This window comes from Schistocerca nitens, chromosome 1 (genome assembly GCF_023898315.1).
Source record: "Schistocerca nitens isolate TAMUIC-IGC-003100 chromosome 1, iqSchNite1.1, whole genome shotgun sequence".
Lineage (NCBI taxonomy): Eukaryota > Metazoa > Arthropoda > Insecta > Orthoptera > Acrididae > Schistocerca > Schistocerca nitens.
In genome coordinates this window covers 1,202,051,097-1,202,074,040 of record NC_064614.1, presented here as the reverse complement: position 1 = coordinate 1,202,074,040, position 22,944 = coordinate 1,202,051,097, and positions in this window count along the sequence as shown.

The window sequence follows — 22,944 nt, the reverse complement described above, 5'->3', positions numbered from 1 at the left end:
CCACTAATGATTCAAATCACCAGTAATGGTGGCGAAAGATTTATGGCATAAGAATTCACCCCCATTTTGAAAAGGGCCTTATCAAGGTAGGTGGAGGAGCAGACAGAGGTTCAGGGCACTCTCTTGCCCTTGGGGTGGGAAACTGCCCCTAAAAGGTGGAAGTATCAGCAGTGATCAACAGCATGAAGATGTGAAAGGCAATGGAAACCACTGCATTAAAGACAAATAATGTGTATCCTCAGGACATATGGCCTGTAATTGAAAAAGTGTCATGATGATCTCTCTGTTGGCAAGAGATTTCAGAATAGCACCCCACTCACATTGCCAGGAGGGGACTACCAAGAGGGAGGTGACCATGAGAAAAAGACCGAATAACCAATGAAAGGATAACATTCTATGAGCTGGGATGAGGAATGTCAGAATTTTGAACATGGAAGGAAAGCTATAAAATCTGAAAATGGAAATGCAACGACTCAATTTACATATAGTGGACGCCAGGGAAATGAAACAGGAAGAAGACAAAGATTTCTGGTCAGATGAGTATAGGGTAATATCAACAGCAACAGAAAATGGTATAACAGGAGTAGGATTCCTTATGAATACGACAGTGAGGAAGATAATGAGTTACCGTGAATGGTTCAATGATAAGAGTTGTTCTCATCTGAACTGACTGCAAACCAACACTGATAACAATAGTTAGGTACACTATGTGATCAAAAGTATCTGAACACCTGGCTGAAAATGACTTACAAGTTCGTGGTGCCCTCCATCAGTAATGCTGGAATTCAATACGGTGTTGGCCCACCCTTAGCCTTGATGACAGCTTCCAATCTCGCAGGCATACATTCAATCAGGAGGTGCTGGAAGGTTTCTTGGGGAATGGAAGCCCATTCTCATGGAGTGCTGCACTGAGGAGAGGTATCGATGTCAGTCACTGAGGCCTGGCACAAAGTCAGCATTCCAAAACATCCCAAAGGTGTTCTATAGGATTCAGGTCAGGACTCTGTGCAGGCCAGTCCATTACAGGGTTGTTATTGTTGTGTAACCACTCCACACTCCACCACAGGCCATGAATTATGAATAGGTGCTCAATCATGTTGAAAGATGCAATCACCGCCCCCATATTGTTCTTCAACAGTGGGGAGCAAGAAGGTGCTTCAAACATCAATGTAGGTCTCCGCTGTGATAGTGCCATGCAATACAACAAGGGGTCCACGCTCTCTCTATGAAAAACATGACCACACCACCTCCGAATTTTACTGTTGAAACTACACAAGCTGGCAGATGACATTCACCAGGCATTCCCGATACCCACACACTGCCATCAGATCACCTCATTGTGTACAATGATTCATCACTCCACACCTCATTTTTCCACTGTTAAATCGTCCAATGTTCATGCTCCTTACAGCAAGTGAGGCATCATTTGGCATTTACCAGCATGATGTGTGGATTATGAGCAGCTGCTTGACCATGAAATCCAAGTTTTCTCACCTACCACCTAGCTGTCATACTACTTGCAGTGGCTCCTGATGCAGTTTGGAATTCCTGTGTGATGGTCTGGATAGATGCCTGCCTATTGCACATTATGACCCTCTTCAACTGTTGACGGGCTCTGTAAGTCAGCAGATAAGGTCAGCCTGTACCTTTTTTTGCTGTACATGTCCCTTTATGTTTCAGCTTCACTATGACATCAGAAACAGTGGATCTAGGGATGTTTTGGAGTATGGAAATCTCGCTTACAGACTTATGACACAAGTAACACAAAAATGAAGACATGTTCATAGGATCTGTTGACCTGGAAAAGGCATTCAACAATGTAAAATGGTGCAAAAGATTTTACATTCTGAGAAAAGTAGGGGTAAGCTATAGGGAAAGGTGATATTATTTAATATGTACAAGAACCAAGAGGGAAAAACTAAGTGCTGAGATTAAAAGGGGTATTCACCCCTACTGTTCCATCTATACGGTGGAGAAGCAATGATAGAAATAAAGAAAGTTTCAAGAGTGGAATTAAAATTCAGGGTGAAAGGACATCAAAAGATTCACTGAAGACATTGCTATCTTCAGTGAAAGTGAAGGAAAATTACAGGACCTGTTGAATGGAGTGAACAGTCTAATGGGTGCAGAGTATGGATTAAGAGTAAGTCAAAGAAAGACTAAAGAAATGAGAAGTAGCAGAAATGAGAATAGTGGGAAACTTAACATCAGAATTGGGGCTCACATAATAGATGAAGTCAAGGAATTCTGCTACATAGGCAGAAAAATAACAAATAATGGACAGAGCAAGGAGGAGGAAATAGAAAACCAGACTAGCACTGGCAAAAAGGGCATTCCTGGCCAAGAAAAGTGTGCTTGTATCAGGCATGTGCCTTAATTTGAGGAAGACATTTCTGAGAATGTACATCTGTACCACAGCATTGCATGGTAGTGAAACATGGACTATGGGAAAACCAGAATAGAAGGGAATTGAAGCATTTAAGATGTGGCACTACAGGAGAATGTTGAAAATTAGCCTGGACTGATAAGGTAAGGAATGAGGTTCTCCATAGAATCAGCCAGGAAAGGAATATATGGAAAACTCTGACAAGAAGGGGCAGGATTATAGGACATTTGCTAAGACATCAGGGAACAACTTCCATGGACTATAGGGAGCTATAGAGGGTAAAAGCTGAAAGGGAAGAGAGATATTGGAGTAAACCCAGCAAATAATTGAGGATGTAGGTTGCAAGTGCTACTCTTAGTTGAAGAGGTTAATACAGGAAAGGAATTCTTGGTGGGCTACATCAAAACAGTGAGATGATTGATGAATTTTAATTCTATACTTACCTAATTTGTAAATAAAAAGGTGAGAGTACAGAATTTTTTGTAATTGTATTCAGGAGTTTTCTCATTTAAAAGTTAGAAGTCTGAAGTTTTCTGTGCCCTCATCATCTTTCATGAATGAGTAATTGTGCGGTTATTGATAAATACATGAGTGCACAGGTCTGTGTTTTGCATATAGCGTTATTATCTATTCGAGGTACTCTTTGGGCAGTGTGTGGCATTTGTAGTTTGTCATCAAATGCCTGATTCATCACAGAAAGTATGGTTCATAGTTTCCAATTCGACATGGACAGAATAAGGATGACCTTGGAATAAAAGGTTGGAGACTGGAAGGAAACTGATATGCAAGAATGAATATGATACGTAAACGAAAAAGTTTATGTATTTACATTCAGTTAACAGTCGCATGTTCTAAAACATCCATAATGGATAAGCTTAATCTTCAGGTTTGTTTTTTTAGTAACAAAACTGTTATTGAACTATCCATATGATCAAATATCAGTATGCATTTACTACATTAACTTGTACAACAGACTTTATGTGTGGATAGTTCAGTAACAGTTCCATTACTAAAAAGGCAGACTCAGAGCTTTCTCATATACATAGTATTTACATTCCTTCATATCAGTTTTCTTGTCAGTCTTCATATTATTATTCTGAGGTCCTCCTTACAATATCCAAGTGGAGTTGGAACTTCTGAACCATACTTGCTGTGACACAACAATCACCTGCTTACTAACTAACACCATACGTACCCAAGGAGTACCTCAAACAGCTAATAAAACAACACAAACAAACTGAATGTACTCAAACAATGGAAAAACCAATAATGCTGCAGTATTAAGGAAGGATAGATCACTACTCATCATATAGTGAAGACACTGAGTTGCAGATGGGCACAATAAAAAGACTGCCAACAAGTAAACTTTCAACCAGAAGGCCTCCTTCTGAGTTAGACAATATACATACACACACACACACAAACACACACACAAATGCACTCACACACTCATGGCCACTGTTTCTGGCTGCACAAACAAACACAAATATACACACAAAATTCAAGCTTTCGCAACAAACTGTTGCCTCATCAGGAAAGAGGGGAAGGAGAGGGAAAGACGAAAGGATGTGGACTGATGGAAGGAAGGGTTGCAGCCAGAGATGGGAACTTTAAGTGTGAGGCCTTTGGGGGTAATGCAAAATGTGAGACAAGCCTGAGAAAATAGAATATGGGAGCGTAATCTGGCTAGGGCGAAGGCATGTCTGCGGAGGGAATGTAAATAAAACTTAATGGGGTCGTTGTGGGGGTGTTGTGCGGGTGACATGGTACTAGAAGGTCGAAAGTGTAACATGAGGCTGAAATGAAAATGAATATAAAAATATGTGGGGAGAGATAAGGGTGAAGTAGAAAGCAAATGGAGATCTGGTGTGAAAAGAGGCGAAAAGGGGTTGGTTGGAGCTGGGTTATGTTGATCCTGTGGTGAAATGGTGTAGGTAGATAATGATGTGCATAAAAGTTAGGTGGTTGTTGCCGCCAAAACACGTTAAAGGGTGGAGAAATTCGGGAAAATTTCGAAAAAACTACGTGAGGATGTATTAAAAGTAGTGGTATTGTGGTGGCAGATTATGGAAATGAGGCTAACAATTGTCTGGTGGAGAAATAATGACGTTAAAACCTGTGGGAAGCGGCTAAAAATGATCAGTGATGTGAAAAAACGGAAATCGAAATAAAGCAAAAGTTATTAAAACTAGCCGAAAAAGTTGTTTAATAGCTGAAAGGAAATGTTTGTGAACTCGAAACGGTGGATTTTAGCAGTAGCGGAAGAAAAATTTTTTTTGGTTATGTTTTGGAAGTGGGTTACGTATTACTTGTTTGACAGTTTTCTGTTGTGCATTTTTGCAACTTAACATCTATGCTGCATGGTGTGTAGCTAACTGTATGTTTTAATACATAATACTACATGCAAAACATGAATCTGTGCACTTGTATACAGGCTTAGCCTAAATGATTCATCAGGTTTCAATACAGTTTTTTGAAAAGTATATGACATACAAATAAGGGTGATATATGAAAAGATAGACAAGCTCACCAAGTCTAAAATGCTCACCTTTTACCTCTCATACACACTAGATTGCAGGCCTGCGACTGGGATCTGCATAATGGTGCCAGTGCAGGAGAAGAGTTCTTGTGTCAGAATAAGTGAAATCAAACAATGGAAAATCCAGGATGGAATGTAACAATACTATGAAAAGGAAATTTGCTACTCACCATATAGCGGAGATGCTGAGTTGTAGATGGTACAATAAAAAGACTGTCAAAAATAAAGCCTTTGGTCATTATGGCCATCATCAACAATAGCCAACAGACACACACAAACAACACACTGACATAAACGCAACTCACACACATGACTGCAGTCTCAGGCAACTGAAAACACACTGCGAGCAGCAGCACCAGTGTGTGTGGGAGTGGCAACTGGGTGAGGGTAAGGAGGAGGCTGGGGCAGGGAGGGGGAGGGATTGTATGGTGGTGGAAAGTATGGATAGATGGATGAGGACAGTAATGAACATATGTTGAGGCCAGGTGGGTTACAGGAACTTAGGATGTATTGCAGGGAAAGTTCCCACCTGTGGAAATCAGGAAAGCTGGTGTTCATGGGAAGGAACCATATGGCACGGGCTGTGAATTAGTCATTGAAATTAAGGATACTACATTTGGCAGTGTGTTCAACAACAGCATGGTCCACTTGTTACTTAGCCACAGTTTGTCGGTTTGTTGGTTGTCATGCCCACATAGAATGCAGCACAATTGTTGCAGTTAAGTCTGTAGATCACATGACTGATTTCACAGGTAGCCCTGCCTTTGATGATATAGGTGATGTTAGTGACGGGACTGAAGTAGTTGGTGGTGGGAGGACGTATGGGACAGGTCTTGCATCTATATCTATTACAGAGGTATGAGCCATGATGTAGGGGTTGGGAGCAGGGGTTGCATAACGATGGACGAGTATGTAATGTCAGTTCAGTTGTGGGTAGAATACCACTGTGGGAGGGGTGGGAAGGATAGTGGTCAGGGCCTTTCCCATTTTGTGGCACGATGAGTGGTAGTCAAAACCCTGGTGGAGAATGTAATTCAGTTGCTCCAGTCCTGGTTCATACTGAGTTATGAGGGGAATGCTCCTCTGTGGCTGGAGGGTGGCACTTTGGGAGGTGTTGGGAGACTAGAAAGTTAAGGCATGGGAGATTTGTTTTTGTACAAGGTTGGGTGGATAATTACAGTCTGTGAAGGATTCAGTGAGACCCTCAGTACTTGAGGTACTGTGTAGCAGTCTTTGAGGTGGAGGTCAAATTCTAGGTAGGTGGCTTCTTGAATTGAGTATGAGCAGGTGATGAAGCAAATGGGGGGAGGGGGAGGGGAGGGGGAGTTGTTCAGGTTCTGGAGGAATGTGGATAGGGTGTCCTCACCCTCGATCCATATCGCAAATCTGAACCAGGTGAGAGGCTTAGGATTCTGGTTTTTTTTTTTTTTTTTGGAAGAATTCCTCTAGATGGCCTATGAATAGGTTGGCATAGGATGGTGCCATGTGGGTGCCCATAGCCATACCCCAGATTTGTTTGTAGGTAATGCCTTCAAAGGAGAAATAATTGTGGGTGAGGATATATTTGGTCATGTTGACTAGGAATGAGGTTATCGGCCTGGAATCTGTCGGGCATCGGGAAAGTTAGTGTTCAATAGCAGTAAGGCCATGGGCATTAGGAATGTTAGTGTAAAGGGAGGTGGCATCAATAGTGATGAGCAGGGCACCGTGTAGTAAAGGACATGAACTGTGGAGAGGTCGTAGAGGAAATGGTTGGTATCTTTTATATAGAAAGGTAGTTTCCAGGTTATAGGTTCAAGGTGTTGGTCTATGAGAGCAGAGATTCTCTGAGTGGAGGCAAAGTAACCAGTCACAATGGAGCATCCTGGGTGGTTAGGATCATGGACTTTAGGAAACATGTAAAAGGTAGGATTGCGAGCAGTGATAGGGGTATAGGGGTGAGCAGAGAGGTGGACTCCAGGGAGAGGTTCCGGGATGGGCCTAAGGATTTGATTAGTGACTGGAGATCCTGCTGGATTTGTGGAATGGGGTCACTGTAGCAAGGTTTGTAGGTGCAGGTATCTGAGAACTGGTAGAGTCCTTCTGCCAGGTAATCCTTGCAATTCAAAACAACAGTGGTGGAATGTTTGTCTGCAGATATAAGGTTGGGATCAATTTTTAGATAGTGCAATGCGGTTCTTTCTGTGGATGTAAGGTTAGTGTGCATGTTAAGGGGTTTGGGGAAAGATGGTGAGGCAAGGTTCAAGGTTATGAAATTCTGGAAAGTTAACAGGGGGTGATTTGGGGGCAATGGGGGTGGATCAAAATTTGATGGAGGAGTGAACTGGGTTAAGCAGGGTTCAGTATTGGTCTTTGGTCGAGTCTGATTGGTAGGGTTGGGGGCAAAAAATTGTTCCACCTTAGGGGCCGGGAGAAGGAGAGAAGGTCTTTAACAAGTGAGTATCAACTTTCCTTTTCATAATAAGAATATGTGAAATGTTGTTTGGTTATGAGCACTCAGAATGAATTTGTATGTAAATACACAAATATGTGTTGGTTTTGACATTTTTGTGACAACCAGTTGCCTTTATGAAGAGAAAAGCATAGGGCAACCATGTCTCAGAGGAATCTGTGGAGTGCATGAGACAGAGCTTTGTGTGCAACTCACAAAAACCTACTGTTCATGCATACTGTGAACTGGGCATTAAGTTTACCATTTTCAACTGTTACAATACCAAATTCTAAAGGTTAATGCCTGCTGACTGGAGTTTTTTTACCCAAATGCGAACCACGGAAGGTGATGATGACTTTGCAGGGACATTTATATGTAGTGACAAGATCACATCTTTTGGGAAATGTGAATCATCACAATGTGAGAGTATGGGTTACACAACTGCAGCATCTCCTTGTGGAGTTGGAAAGATATTTGGCAAAAATGAATGTCTTCTGTGCCATATTGCCTTTTCCTACATTGAGGGGATGGTGTCAGGTTCCTTGTGACTGCAGATGTGGTTGTTTCACAACTGACTGCTGCCTCCTCAACTTTCATCTTTCAAAAGCACAGGACTCCACTGCACTGAAGCATAATGGTCCATGCCTTTCTCAACAGAGAACTGCCACATTAATGGAAAGGGGGCACTGGTCTGGGTGATGTTCCAGTGTTGCCATGCTGCTACCCCCCTGCCCCCTCCCCACCCCATAGGTTGCCAGATATCACAATATATCATTTCTTCCTGTGGGCATGTGCTAAGGACAAAGTTTGTGTGTCCCCAATTCCAGCAATGCTGCAGGAATGCATCACTGCTGCAGTGACTGACATCAATGGAAACATTGTGTCAGGTGATCAAAGATGCACACATTCGACATTTGTAGAATGTACCAGAAGCTTGGAAAGTGTATCTATCTTTTCATGTATCACTCATATACCTGTAAATAAACAATGATTTGAAACCTGATGAGTCACTTAGGCCATCTCTGTATTTATCAATAACTGCACATTGCTCAAACAATGGAAACTCAGGTTGGAATATCAACAATATTAGGAAAAATATAGATTGCTACTCACCATAAAGCTGCCCCAATGAGCTGCAGACAGGCATAATAAAAAGACTGTTAAACATTATAGCTTTTGGCCAAAGCAGTCTTTGACAAAGAAAACACATACACACACACATTCACACAAGTTGTAGAACTCGTGCCTAATGAAGTATGTTTCAATTTTCTTTGGGGCTGGTTAAGATTAACAGTTGCTCACCTTGTGTTACATCCACATCTACATCTACATGATTACTCTGAAATTCACAGAGGGTTCTTCAAACCACTTTCAAGCTGTTTGCCAACTGTTCCACTCTCAAACAGGGCACGGAAAAATGAACTCTTCATCTTTCTGTGCCAACTCTGATTTCTCTTGTTTTATTATGATGATCATTGCTCCCTATGTAGGTGGGCACCAACAAAATATTTTCACACTCTGGGGAGAAAGTTGGTGACTGAAATTTCTTGATGTCCTGCCACAATGAAAAACAAATTTTTTTAATGATTGCCACCCTAGTTCACATATCATATCTGTGGCAGTCTCTCCTCTATTTGTTGATAGTACAAAATGAACTGCCCTTCTCTGAACTTTTTTAATACCCTCCGTCAGTTCTATCTGATGTGGATCCCATGCTACACAGCAATACTCCAGAAGAGGACATACAAGCATAGTGCAGGCAGTCTCTTTAGTAGTCCTACTGTATTTTCTCAGTGTTCTACAAATAAATCACAGTCTTTGGTTTGCTTTACCTGTGACAATATCTATGTGATCCTTCCAGCTTAAGCTATTTGTAATTGTAGTCCCTAAGTATTTATCTGAATTTACACCCTTTCAATTAATGTGCTTTTTTGTGTAAATGGAGTTTAGTGGGTCCTTTTGGTACTCAAATGGACAACTTCACACTTTTCATTATTGAGAGTCAATTCCATTTATCACACTATATAGATATCTTGTCTAAATCATTTTGTAATTTGTTTTGATCATCTTATGAATTTTTTAAGATGCTAAATGACAGCATCTGCAAATGATCTGAGAGAGCAACTCAGATTGTCTACCAAGTTGTTTATGTAGATCAGGAACAGCACAGGGCCTATAACACTTCCTTGGGGAACACCAAATATTGCTTCTGTTTTATTCAACAATTTTCTGTCAATTACTATGAACTATGACCTTTCTGACAGGAAATCAAGGATCCAGTCCCACAAGTGAGACAAGTCCATAGGCACGTATTTTTGTTTAGAAGTCACTGGTGATGTCCGTTGTCAAAAGCCTTCTGGAAATCTAAAAATATGGAATCAGTTTGACATCCCCTGTCAATAACAGTCATTACTTCAAGACAATAACAATCTGGCTTTGTTGCGCAGGAATGATATTTTTTGAATTCATGTTGTCGGTTTGTTAATAAATCATTTTCTTTGAGATAACTCATATAGTTCGAACACAGCATTATGTTCCAAAATCTTGCTGCAAATTGATGTTAGGGATATAGGTCTGTAATTCAGCAGATTACTCCTGTTTCCTTTCTTGGATATTGTTGTGACTTGTGCAGATACAGATCTTTCAATGAGTGATATATGACTTCTAAATATAGAATATGGTGATATTGTATTCAGCATACTCTGAGAGGAGACTGACAGGTATACAGTCAGAACCATGGCCTTACCTTTATTAGGGGGTTTAAATTGCTTTGCTACAGCGACAATATCTACTTCTAAGTTACTCATGTTGGCAGTTGTTTTTGGTTCAAATTCTGGAGTGTTTACTTTGTCTTCTTTGGAGAAGAAATTCTGGAAAACTGGATTCAGTAACTCTGCTTTAGTAGCTTTGTCATCAATAACATCGCCACTGTTATCATACAGTAGAGGTATTGATTGTGTCTTTCCACTGGTGTACTTTACATACAAGCAGTATCGCTTTGGATTTTCTGCCACAGTTTGAGACAGAGTTTTGTTGTGGAAAGTATTAAAAGCATCTCGCATTGAAGTTCACACAGCATTTCAAATTTCTGTAAAACTTTGTCAAGCTTGAAGGTTTTTTGTTCTTTTAAATTTGGCATCCTGTTTTTGTTGCTTTTCCAACAGTGTTCTAACCTGTTTTGTGTAACATCTCTTATCAGTTTGACCTATCAGTGCCATCACTTATTATTTTATTTGTTACATGTCTCTCAGTAGCTGTCAGTACTATTTCTTTGAATTTAAACCACTTCTGGTCTACATTTACATATTATGATTGGAAGATTTGGAGAGCTTGTTGAACATCATTTTATTGGGGAACAAAACTCCACCCTGACATCTAGACAAGGAGGCAAACTCTACATGATAAATATATTTGGGTCTTATGTGGTGATGTGTAAATCATAGTTCAGTGGAAACTGATTTCTGACATCAGCAACAAAAATCATTGGGGTTATACCGGGTGATCAGAAAGTCTGTATAAATTTGAAAACTGAATAAATCATGGAATAATGTAGATAGAGAGGTTCAAATTGACACACATGCTTTGAATGACACGAGGATTTATTAGAACCAAAGAAAAAAAAAATTCAAAAAATGTCCAACAGATGGCGCTTCATCTGATCAGAATAGCAATAATTAGCATAACAAAGTAAGACAAAGCAAAGATGATGTTCTTTACAGGAAATGCACAATATGTCCACCATCATCCCTCAACAATAGCTGTAGTCGAGGAATAATGTTGTGAACAGCACTGTAAAGCATGTCCAGAGTTATGGTGAGGCATTGGCGTCGGATGTTGTCTTTCAGCATCCCTAGAGATGTCGGTCGATCATGATACACTTGCGACTTCAGGTAACCCCTAAGCCAATAATCGCACGGACTGAGGTCTGGGGACCTGGGAGGCCAAACATGATGAAAGTGGTGGCTGAGCACACGATCATCACCAAACGACGTGCGCAAGAGATCTTTCATGCGTCTAGCAATATGGGGTAGAGTGCCATCCTGCATAAACATCGTACTTTCCAGCAGGTGTTTATCAGCCAGGCTGGGGATGATGCCATTCTGTAACATATCAGCGTACCTCTCACCTGTCACGGTAGCAGTTACAAAACCAGAATCATGCATTTCCTCGAAGAAAAATGGCCCGATAACAGTAGATATGGTAAATCCAACCCATACCTTGACTTTCTCATCATGCAATGGAGTTTCCATGACAGTTCTAGGATTTTCGGTAGCCCAAATTCTGCAGTTGTGGGCGTTCACAGACCCTCGGAGCATGAAATGAGCTTCATCGGTCCACAACATGTTACTCAACCAATCGTCATCTTTCGCCATCGTTTGAAATGCCCACGCCTCAAATACCCTCCGCTTCACTAAATCGCCAGGTAACAGTTCATGATGTCGATGGATTTTGTACGGATAGCATCGGAGGGTACACCTAAGTGCCAACCAAACAGAAGTGTATGGAATGCCGGTGCGATGTGTGACTGCACAAGTGCTGACTTCCCCATGCATAGATGAACCCGCTACAGTCTCCATTTCTTTCTGAACTGTCTCAGCAGAATTACGCCTTGTGCTCGGTAGGCCACTACAGGGTCCATCGTCTAAACAACCCGTGGCTTTGAACTTCGAAATCATTCTCACCACAGCTGCATCTGTCAACAGACCCTTACCTGTTCAAATCCCCTTCCTACGGCGATAGGATCGTAACACTGAACTAGCACATTCCCCATTCTGATAATACAGCTTCACTAAAAGTGCCTTTTCAGGTAACGTCAACATGCTGCGACTGCTGGCGCATCTGATTCTCTCTTTCATTACAGCTCCTTTTATACTTGATTGCCATGTTCAGTTTTTTTTTTTTTTTTGTTATCTTATAATGCCGTGTCATTCCAAGCATGTGTGTCAATTTTTTTCTCTCTATCTACATTATTCCTACTGATTTTTTGATCACCTGGTATGTGTTGGAAAGTGAGTGTAAGAATTCTAAGGTATTTAAAAAGGCCTCTACAAGTTTTCAGTTATGTACTTAAACAGTGTTCTTACTGCTCACATCTGCTGGATTAACATTTCACTTATGTTAGCTGCATTACACCAGAGGTACTTGAATAACACAACATGGAAAGAAAATATGGAAAATAAGTGAGCACTATTGTCTTTAGGTCAGCACAAGGAGACATACTTTCAGTGTAAAAATATGCTTAACTGAGTTTTTTAATTGTGCCTGATTCAGAATAATGGAATAATTGACAGTTGAATATCAAAAGGGGAGGGGGGTGATGACATCAGTTTGCTGTCATATGCAAGCACAATATGGCTCTAGCGGCAGTAGCTGTGCAGGTTTGTTTATTTATTTATTTATTTATTGTTCCGTGGGACCACATTTAGGAGAAGTCTCCATGGTCATGGAACGAGTCAATACATGAAATTATAGCACGATTGTAGAAACAGATGAAATGAAATGAAATATAAGAAACATATTCAGGCGACAAGTCGTTAGTTTAAATAAAGAAAATCAAGAATGTAACACTGAAATTTGCTTAATTTTTTTAACTCTTCCAGGAGCTCCTCGAAAGAATAGAAGGAGTGAGCCATGAGGAAACTCTTCAGTTTGGACTTAAAAGTGTTTGGGCTACTGCTAAGATTTTTGAGTTCTTGTGGTAGCTTATTGAAAATGGATGCAGCAGAATACTGCACTCCTTTCTGCACAAGAGTCAAGGAAGTGAATTCCACATGCAGATTTGATTTCCGCCTAGTATTAACTGAGTGAAAGCTGCTAACTCTTGGGAATAAGCTAATATTGCTAACAACAAATGACATTAAAGAAAATACATACTGTGAGGGCAATGTCAAAATTCCCAGACTATTGAATAGGGGTCGACAAGAGGTTTTCAAACTTACACCATACATAGCTCGAACAGCCCGTTTTTGAGCCAAAAATACCCTTTTTGAATCAGAAGAATTACCCCAAAAAATAATACCATATGACATAAGCGTATGAAAATATGCAAAGTATACTACTTTTCGTGTTGAAATGTCACTTATTTCAGATACTGTTCTAATGGTAAATAAAGCGGCATTTAGTTTCTGAACAAGATCCTGAACATGAGCTTTCCACAACAGCTTACTATCTATCCATACGCCTAGGAACTTGAACTGTTCCGTCTCGCTTATAACATGCCCATTCTGTCTGATTAAAATGTCAGTTCTTGTTGAATTGTGAGTTAGAAACTGTAAAAACTGAGTCTTACTGTGATTTAGCATCAAATTATTTTCCACAAGCCACGAACTTATATCATGAACTACATTATTTGATAATGTTTCAATATTACACACAAGATCCTTCACTACCAAGGTGGTGTCATCAGCAAACAGAAATATTTTTGAATCACCTGTAATACTAGAAGGCATATCATTTATATAAATAAGAAACAGCAGTGGCCCCAGCACCGACCCTTGGGGAACGCCCCATTTAACAGTGCCCCATTGGGACTGAACATCATTACCACTCTCAGTATTGTGGAGGATTACCTCCTGCTTTCTGTTCTTAAAGTAGGAGGCGAACCAATTGTAAGCTACTCCCCTTACTCCATAATGTTCCAACTTCTGCAGTAATATTTTGTGGTCAACACAGTCAAAAGCCTTCGTTAAATCAAAGAAAACACCTAAAGTTCGCAACCTTTTATATAATCCATCCAAAACCTCACAGAGAAAAGAGACTATAGCATTTTCAGTTGTTAAGCCATTTCTAAAACCAAACTGTACATTTGACAGCAAATTATGTGAATTTAAATGCTGCAGTAACCTTGTATATACAACCCTCTCGATAACTTTAGCAAACACCGATGGCATAGAAATAGGTCTATAATTGTCAACATTATCCCTGTCTCCCTTTTTATAAAGTGGCTTCACTACCGAGTACTTTAATCGGTCAGGAAACCCACCACTCCTAAAGGAAAAGTTACAGATATGGCTAAGTACTGAGCTAACATACGTGGAACAATACTTCAGTATTCTGCTAGATACCCCGTCATTTCCATGAGAGTTCTTGGTCTTTAATGATTTAATTATTAACTCAATCTCCCTCTTGTCAGTATCATGGAGGAGCATTTCAGGTAACAGTCTCGGAACACTTTTTTCTAAGAGCGCTATATGATTCCCTGTTGGGACTAGGTTTCTATTTAGTTCACCTGCTATATTCAGAAAGTGATTATTAAGCACTGTACATATATGCGACTTATCAGTAACACGGACATCCCCACTACGCACTGATTCTATATTCTCGACCTGTCTCTGCAGACCAGCCACTTCCTTTACGACTGACCATATGGTTTTAATTTTATCCTGAGACTTAGCTATTCTATCTGCATACCACATACTTTCTGCCTTCCTAATAACTTTTTTAAGCACCTTACAATACTGTTTGTAATGGGCTGCTGCGTTTAGATTGTGACTGTTTCTAACGTTTTGATATAATTGCCACTTTTTTCTACAAGATATTCTTATCCCTTTAGTCAGCCACCCAGGCTGCCTGTTTGTGCTAGTACCCTGTTTTGAACGTTCTAACGGAAAGCAACTTTCAAAGAGCACGAGAAAAGTCTTGAGGAAAGCATTATATTTATCGTCTACTGTATCAGCACTATAAACATCTTGCCACACTTGTTCCTTGATAAGTTTTACAAAAGTCTGTACAGCAACTGGATCAGCTTTCCTAAAAAGTTGGTAACTATATTTAACATGTGTTGCAGCACAAAAATCTTTTAGACTTAAAATTTGTGCATCATGATCTGAAAGGCCATTCACCTTTTTGCTAACAGAATGCCCTTCTAATAATGACGAATGAACAAAAATATTGTCTATGGTTGTTCTACTGTTCCCTTGCACTCTCGTTGGAAAGAATACGGTTTGCATAAGATTATATGAATTAAGGAGGTCTACCAGCATCCTTTTCCTTGCACAATCACTTATACAATTAATATTGAAGTCACCACATATAACTAACTTTTTGTATTTCCTATAAAGTGAACCAAGAGCCTCCTCTAGCTTTAGCAAAAATGTTGTGAAATCGGAGTCTGGGGATCTATAAATAACAACAGTAAGAAGTTTAGCTCCACTAAATTTAACCACATCTGCACAACATTCAAACACCTTTTCAGTGCAGTACTTTGAAACATCAATTGACTCAAATGGGATACCATTTTTCACGTACATGGCTACTCCCCCACACCGCAAAGAGCTCCTATAAAAGCTGCCAGCCAACCTGTATCCTGGTAAAGGAAACCTCTGAATTATCTCCTTATTTAAGAAGTGTTCAGATATACCAATAATTTCAGAGTCAACATCTATAAGCAGTTCACTAACTTTATCTCTAATACCTTGTATATTTTGATGAAATATACTAATTCCCTCATTAATCGGATACCCAAGCTTTGTCAAAAGTGGTTTCCTTGTTAGAGAGACTTCCCTTAAGCAGGAATACCTATCAGCTGACTTCAATCTAAAAAAGGTGCAGCTCTAACAGCCACTAGTACAGGAATTTTCCCATGACTGATCCCACCACCCCCACCTATGCTGTCACCTATAAGTTTTGCCAACCTCCCCTTCCCATACCTGTTGAGGTGCAGGCCATGTCTAGTGAAACCCGTCCTGCTGATAGACTCCACCGACACCACTGAAATGTGACTCATGCCTTCTGTCATCAGCGCACCCCCAAGTCTCATGTTATTACGCCTGACGGCTGTATTAAGATGAGGCCGATCGTGACGCTGAAACAGTTCCACGAAATGCACATTCGTGTTGCCAGTCTGAGTGGCTATCTTTTCCAGGTCACCATCTATGTCATACTCCCCATCCCTATCAATACTATTACCAGCCCCACCCACAATCACTACCTGATCCTCTTTAGTAAAATCCCTACATAACCCCCCTATGTTAAAAGTCACCTGAGCCAATCCTGCATTAGGCTTCACAATGCTGGTGACCTGGTACTCACTCCCCAAAACTTCCTGCAACTGCTGGCCTACACCTCTACCATGAGAACTACCTAACAGCAGAACCTTCTTCTTTCTCTTAGACTTTTCAACTGTCCTAGCCACCGTAACTGCTGAGGTCTGCTGCATACTTCCTACATCTACAGCTACTAGAGATTCCTCTCCACTAGACTCTGACAGTTGGTCATATCTATTACAAACACCAATGGTAAAACTATCTGAAAATCTCCTTCTCCTAGCAGATCTCTTGCCAACAGCCAGCTCCCATTCCCCAACCCCCTTCTCCCTCCTCATCCTATCTAGCTCCACCTGTGCGTTTTTCAACTGCACCTGAAGGGCACAGATCTTACGCTCCTGCTCCTCTATCAACTTACTCTTGCTACATAACCTGCAGTTCCAGGAGAGGATCTCACCAGAATGCCGACTGGCTTCCCCACTGCATTCCCCCCAGTGAAAATACTTCGAACAAGTCTCACACTGCAATCCACTACTCACGAACCTACGGCAAAGCCCACACTTCTCACTCATGGTAAAATTTTACAATTATTGAAACAAGAAAACAACTTTATCTAAGTTCCGCTACTACAATAAGAAGATGTTAAAAACTGACTACAATAATCACAAACTTGCTCTACAAGGGAAGTAACTACTATTATTGACAGTATTAATCAACAACAAATGAGAATATAACAAAATACTAACACAGAAAGAAAATCAAACGTCTAATGACAGTAACGAAACTGAAAGCAGTTCGCAAAAATTTCTTCTGAAGTTATTTCACCGGAAAACACCAAGAACACCAGTTGAAGACTACTAAAGTTCCTAAATAAACTACTATACACAAACAATTAATTAGTACTTAACTTTCGATGCGCCGCTACAGCTGCAACTGGTCAGCGCGTAATGTAAACACGGATAAGAGGTTAAGTTGCTCGATACAAAACACTCACAAATATCATGCCACAACACAAGAAATGCAGAGGTGAATGAAGAAACCACTAATAAGTCACTTATATAGTAAATATTATCACAAAAACAGTTAAAATATATATCTGAAACCTAAAAATAGATGAAAACTTAGAGAGCGATCTCACACGCAGTCACAGAATATGTTCATTCATTCACCATAAGCATGTGGAATAGAGTTGATTTTGCAGGATAATAAAAGTCTTATCATTTTCTTAAGTAATTTCACAGTTAGCTTCACATATTATTCCCCCCCCCCCCTCCCCCCCCCACACACACACAAAAAGAAAGAAAAAAATCATAGTGAGAAACAAAACATATAAGAACAAATTGCAACAGTTATGTTACTGACCCCAGTTGTTGTCCTCAACTGACTGGTAGCTGACACACGTGGTAACAAAACAATGTTTCAACTGTGTGCAGGACAGCAGGTGCAATAAAATTCAAGCTCTGATTGTCTGTTGCTACGGCAGCTTCCCTGTAAACAACTGATTCAAGTAGAGTTTATTCATGTGTTGGTTCAATTTTTACTTGTTATACAAATGGGCCACAGAATTTTTGATAGGGTGTTTCGTATACTGTCTGACCAAAGATATGTTTGTTTGAAATTGCATAATGAGATTAATACTAGTTGTTTGCTGTGAACCACTCATAGGTCTGTTCAGATATCATCCTAACTGTGTCTTGTGAAGTTGGGTACAGATCCTTGATTAGCATTGTAACATCACTGTTCTAATTATGTTCTTATGACAACATGCCATTATACAGTTCAAAATTTCAAGTTTGTTAGTTGCAAGTGATTCCTTAAAACATTTATTAATGGTTCTGCAATAGTTGCAGTATTTATATTTGGTGACTAGTTAGGTACATTTTCAAGCTTGGCCTTCTGAGGCTACACTGACAGTACCTGACACAAATAATAAACATCAACATAGCAAGACATGCTTTATAAATGTTTGCAGAATGAGCTCCACAATCCACACATGCCTCTTACTGAGTCAAAATCCAGAGACGTGCAGATTGTGGCATTCATTCTGTAAATATTTATCAAGCATATGTTGCTACTTTGATGTTTATTATTAGGATCAGGACCTGTCAGTACAGACTCAGTAGGCCTGTCTTGAAAATGAACGTGACTAGTAACCAAATATAAATAGTGCAGCAGTTGACAGAATCGTTAACATATGTTTTAAGAAATTTAATAAAGCTTCCAGTTCCCTGTCAACAAAACATTGAAACTGAAGCAAGTAATTCTAGTAGTTAACAAAGCTTATTTGCAATATAAATATTTTAGAACAGATAATGCTATGTTTATAAATTGATACTTAAATACTGTTTAGCCTGACTTCTTACTGTTTGATATATACTGTCATCTAAACTTTGCAGTCTGAAAATGGTAACTTCTTCTCAAAATTAGCAAACAAAATCCAATTTTTCATTTATTTTTGACATTTATTCACAAAATAATTTCTGAACACATTATTTCTAAGTAATACAGCTTCCACTTTGACTGAAGATGCAACAAAAAGGGATACAGAAAGAGTGTGACCATTCCGTGTAATTGGAGCAGTACTGCAAGAATGCTGAATACATCACTTAATAGACGGTCATCAGTTGGTGAATAAATGACTTTAATATTACACATTTCAAGACAACTCATCCTCAGATAACTGTGAAATAGATTGTCATAGTCATAAGTAGAAGCAAATGTGCTGCCAGGGTGCTTCACAAAAATACTGACAGTTATCAAATTATAATCATTCAGTACACAGCTTTTGAGCTCTATCTTTGTGATCTGAAAAACAATCCTCTCTGTCTGAAAACAATAATCTCCTCAAAACATGACTGGTATGGGATAAACCATTATTTAACATGACCTCATGTTAATGCATTACTTATTTAACCCAGACACTCTTTGATGGTTCAGTTTTTCATAATCATTCTGCACAAGTAGTGACAGCAAATGCTAAAAGACCAAGTCTAGCATCAATATTTTTTTTCCAAATGTGTCCAAAAACATGCAAAGCACTTCTATGAACCAAATCAACAACAAAATCCAAAAGACATTACATAATATCATTTTGCATAAAGTATTGGCAACATAGATACCGTAATAATATTCCAAATAATACTAGACTTCATTTGCCAATATTTTTCTGTTACACAAAACATGACCAAAGTTAAAGCACAAGCAATGACAAATTCTCAGTATCAATCATCCTACAACATAGTTAAAGTCAAATAATAATGGAGGCAACGGCATTAGGTAATCAGTGTACAACAGCAACCCTACCACTCTATAGATTATAATTCATTCACAAACTATAATCTCACAGGACAAGAAAATGCTTATTACCAAAACATAAGTGAAGCCTTTTGCGTTATCTGTAAGGCACTTTTTTTTTAAATCACCATTGTTGTTTCTCTGAAGCATGTTCTTACCAGGTTGCCCTTTGGTCTTTTTCAATAAGATATCTTGTGCTAATTTTTCCATTATGAAGTTAAATTCAAAAATAATTTTAGTGCTACATTTTCCACACTGTCTCTCTACTAATCTAACAGTCACTCCAAGTTTGTTTAGTTGTTTAAAAATCAAATGCATAACTTTATATCACATGTTTTAGTATTCTTTCCTTTACTTTTACTGTGAAGTTCTGATCAGATAGCCTTTCAACATAGTGATATACCTCAAATGTATCATCACAGCTTATGGGATTAATATTATGTTGTTTTCAGTTAACATTAAATTGTCTGTAAAAATACATTCAGGTGCTCTTCCCACCAATCAAGCTTTGATGTTTCACAGAATTCTGATAAGCTTTCTGGAACAATTTTGATGTTACCAAATTTATGTTCTTCAGAAGTTTTTTGCAGCTAATGTTCAAAGTTCAGTTTTCTCAACAGGAAAACAATCTGTTTCCATAACAGGATCACATATGGTATTTTCGTGAAAATTGTCTACTTTACTCAAAAGAACATCTACCAAAACATTGTCATTTAAAGCTTGCAAATTTGCTAAATCATCTTTAACACTAATGGTGAATTCTGTAATGAAGGTTATTGGTGCTAAGATTACACTTTCATTCATCTTTTGTGAATTTCACTGACTGTTTTTTTTTTTTTTTTTTTTTTTTTTTTTTTTTTTTTTTTTTTTTCCCTACATACAAATTTGCAAGATGTTGAGTTTTTTGTCCAAGATGTTTATTTTGTTTGAGACGTTGCAAATTTTGTTCAGCCAATAAGTCTACAGCTTTTAATAATTTACTCACCAACTCAATAATTTCAGTTTGAATTGACTGACATATTCTTACCAAAATATTTTCAGTATTTGACAGTTCCCTTAATTTTGACCCTGAAATTGTTATCTTTAAAATGTTCTTATTAGGTCACTTTCCTGTCTGTTTATTCAGTAAAAATTTTGCAATTGATTTTAAACTAACTTTTGATGAGCCAGAGACCTGAAACTTTCAACATAGCACAGAACTGGATGACAATGCAATATTAACCCACTTTCGTGGCTGATGTGTGGCTGAGAGTACTTCGTGTACCTGTGCCACTTGTGAGTGTTTCGTGGTAAGAATGGTTCCTGATAACTCACTATGTGGTCTTGATTCTATCTAATTTCTACCTATGAAGTCTTTTTTTGTGAGATAATCAAAATAACTTCTCCTGCCCCCATATGGATTTCTAACACCATACAGATAGACCTGTAAACTTGTGCTTGCAAAATTTGTAATAGCTATGAAAATATTGGCACAATTTAAAATGAAAAATGTGGAGCACATACAGTACATAACTGATGCATGAACAATTCACTTCGCCGGCTGGGGTGGCCGAGCGGTGCTAGGCGTTACAGTCTGGAACCTCGCGACTGCTATGGTTGCAGGTTCAAATCCTGCCTCAGGAATGGATGTGTGTGATGTCCTTAGGTTAGAAGCTAAGTCCCATAGTGCTCAGAGCCATTTGAACCATTTTTGAACAATTCACTTCCCCACATTTTTCATTTTAAATCCTAAAAGTATTTTCATAGCTATTAAAAATTCACAAGCACAAATTTTAAAGACTACCTGTATGGGTTTAGGAGTCTGTCTGTGCTAGGATAATTTATTTTGCTTTAGTTAACAATATTTCTATTTTCCTTCATTTCAGAACATATTTATATTTATTTCTATCCTGGACATAGGGACTCCAAGGTCTAAACTGTTCCTTGCTCTGTTGACTAAAAGAATAATAGTAATAAAAATTAGCAAACTTTGCAAAGTATTAACTTTGCTTGCATTTACACCATAAATATGTATCACTAAGAGCAAATACAGGTAGAATAATCAATGTTTATTATTCCTACTTAACTTTGTGCTCACTGAAATTGTTGTTTAGCTGTTTGTCAAGATGGTAGCTTTTTGTTCCTGTGAGACATAGTTGGTATGTTACTGGGAAATATTTATGTTGTCTAATATTATGATGCAGGTCACTTAATATCATCTTTTTAATGAACATCAAAACTGTTGTAACACCAGGTGGCATAGATTGTAACTTCGTAATGTTTCAGTCCTGGATATCAGTTACTCAATAACAACATCCTTCCTGATATACTGATTCAGGCTAAACATTCAGGCTCTATAGAGCAACCATGACAGGCTCCAACTTGTTGACATTTACAAATATATATGGCATATAAATACAAAGATTAAATGTAAAGTTGATATAATTTATTTTTCATAACAAAAGAGATAAGGTCATATTTCATAAACAAGAGCATTTTTCTATTAATTTTATCTTTTTGAATAATTATAGAAAATAATAAATATGATTATAATAATGGAACTGACTATATTTGATCTTAAATTATAGTGTATCAACTGCTTTGATACTTCACAAAAAAAGAGATGTGTTCAGCAGTTCTATTACATGCTGACTGACCCAGGTTCGATTCCCAGTATTGCCAGGGATTTTTCCTAGATGAAAGGACTGGGATGGGGTGCAGTCAGTTTCATAATGTCAACTGCAAAGCTATTTGACCAGATCATGAAACCTGACAACAGCCAGGAAAACAGTGTGCTGCCCCCATGCCCCTCCATACTGCATCAAATTATGCTATTGGCAGAAGATGACATGACAGTTCGTTGGTACCAATGGGTCCACCAGATTCTGTGGACAGAGTTAATTACTGTTTCTCTGCAGGTGGTCATTAATATTCAGAAACATCAGCTGGAGTTAGAGAGTATGTGAAATTGAGAGCTACAGATCATTTGATAGATCATAATAAACAGTTGAGAAATGTGATAATATTTCCAGAATCAATTAAAATTTTTGTTGTGAACTCTGGAACATTTCTATATTTTAAGGGTGTTAGTGAAATTGAATTTATAAGTTATTTAAATGGCAAGAAAACACCCATTTTCATTCAAGATATTAAGTCTGTTTCAGGCCTCAGCTGCAGCCTGCTGTTAGTATTTAAACTATTATCAAAAGATTTACTAATAGTTTTTGAGAACAGTAAAGGTATTATTAGAAGGACAATGTTATTCTTGCTGTTGCACAGAGAAATGAGTCAAAAATGACCACACAAAATTTTGTACATAAGGAAATTGTGT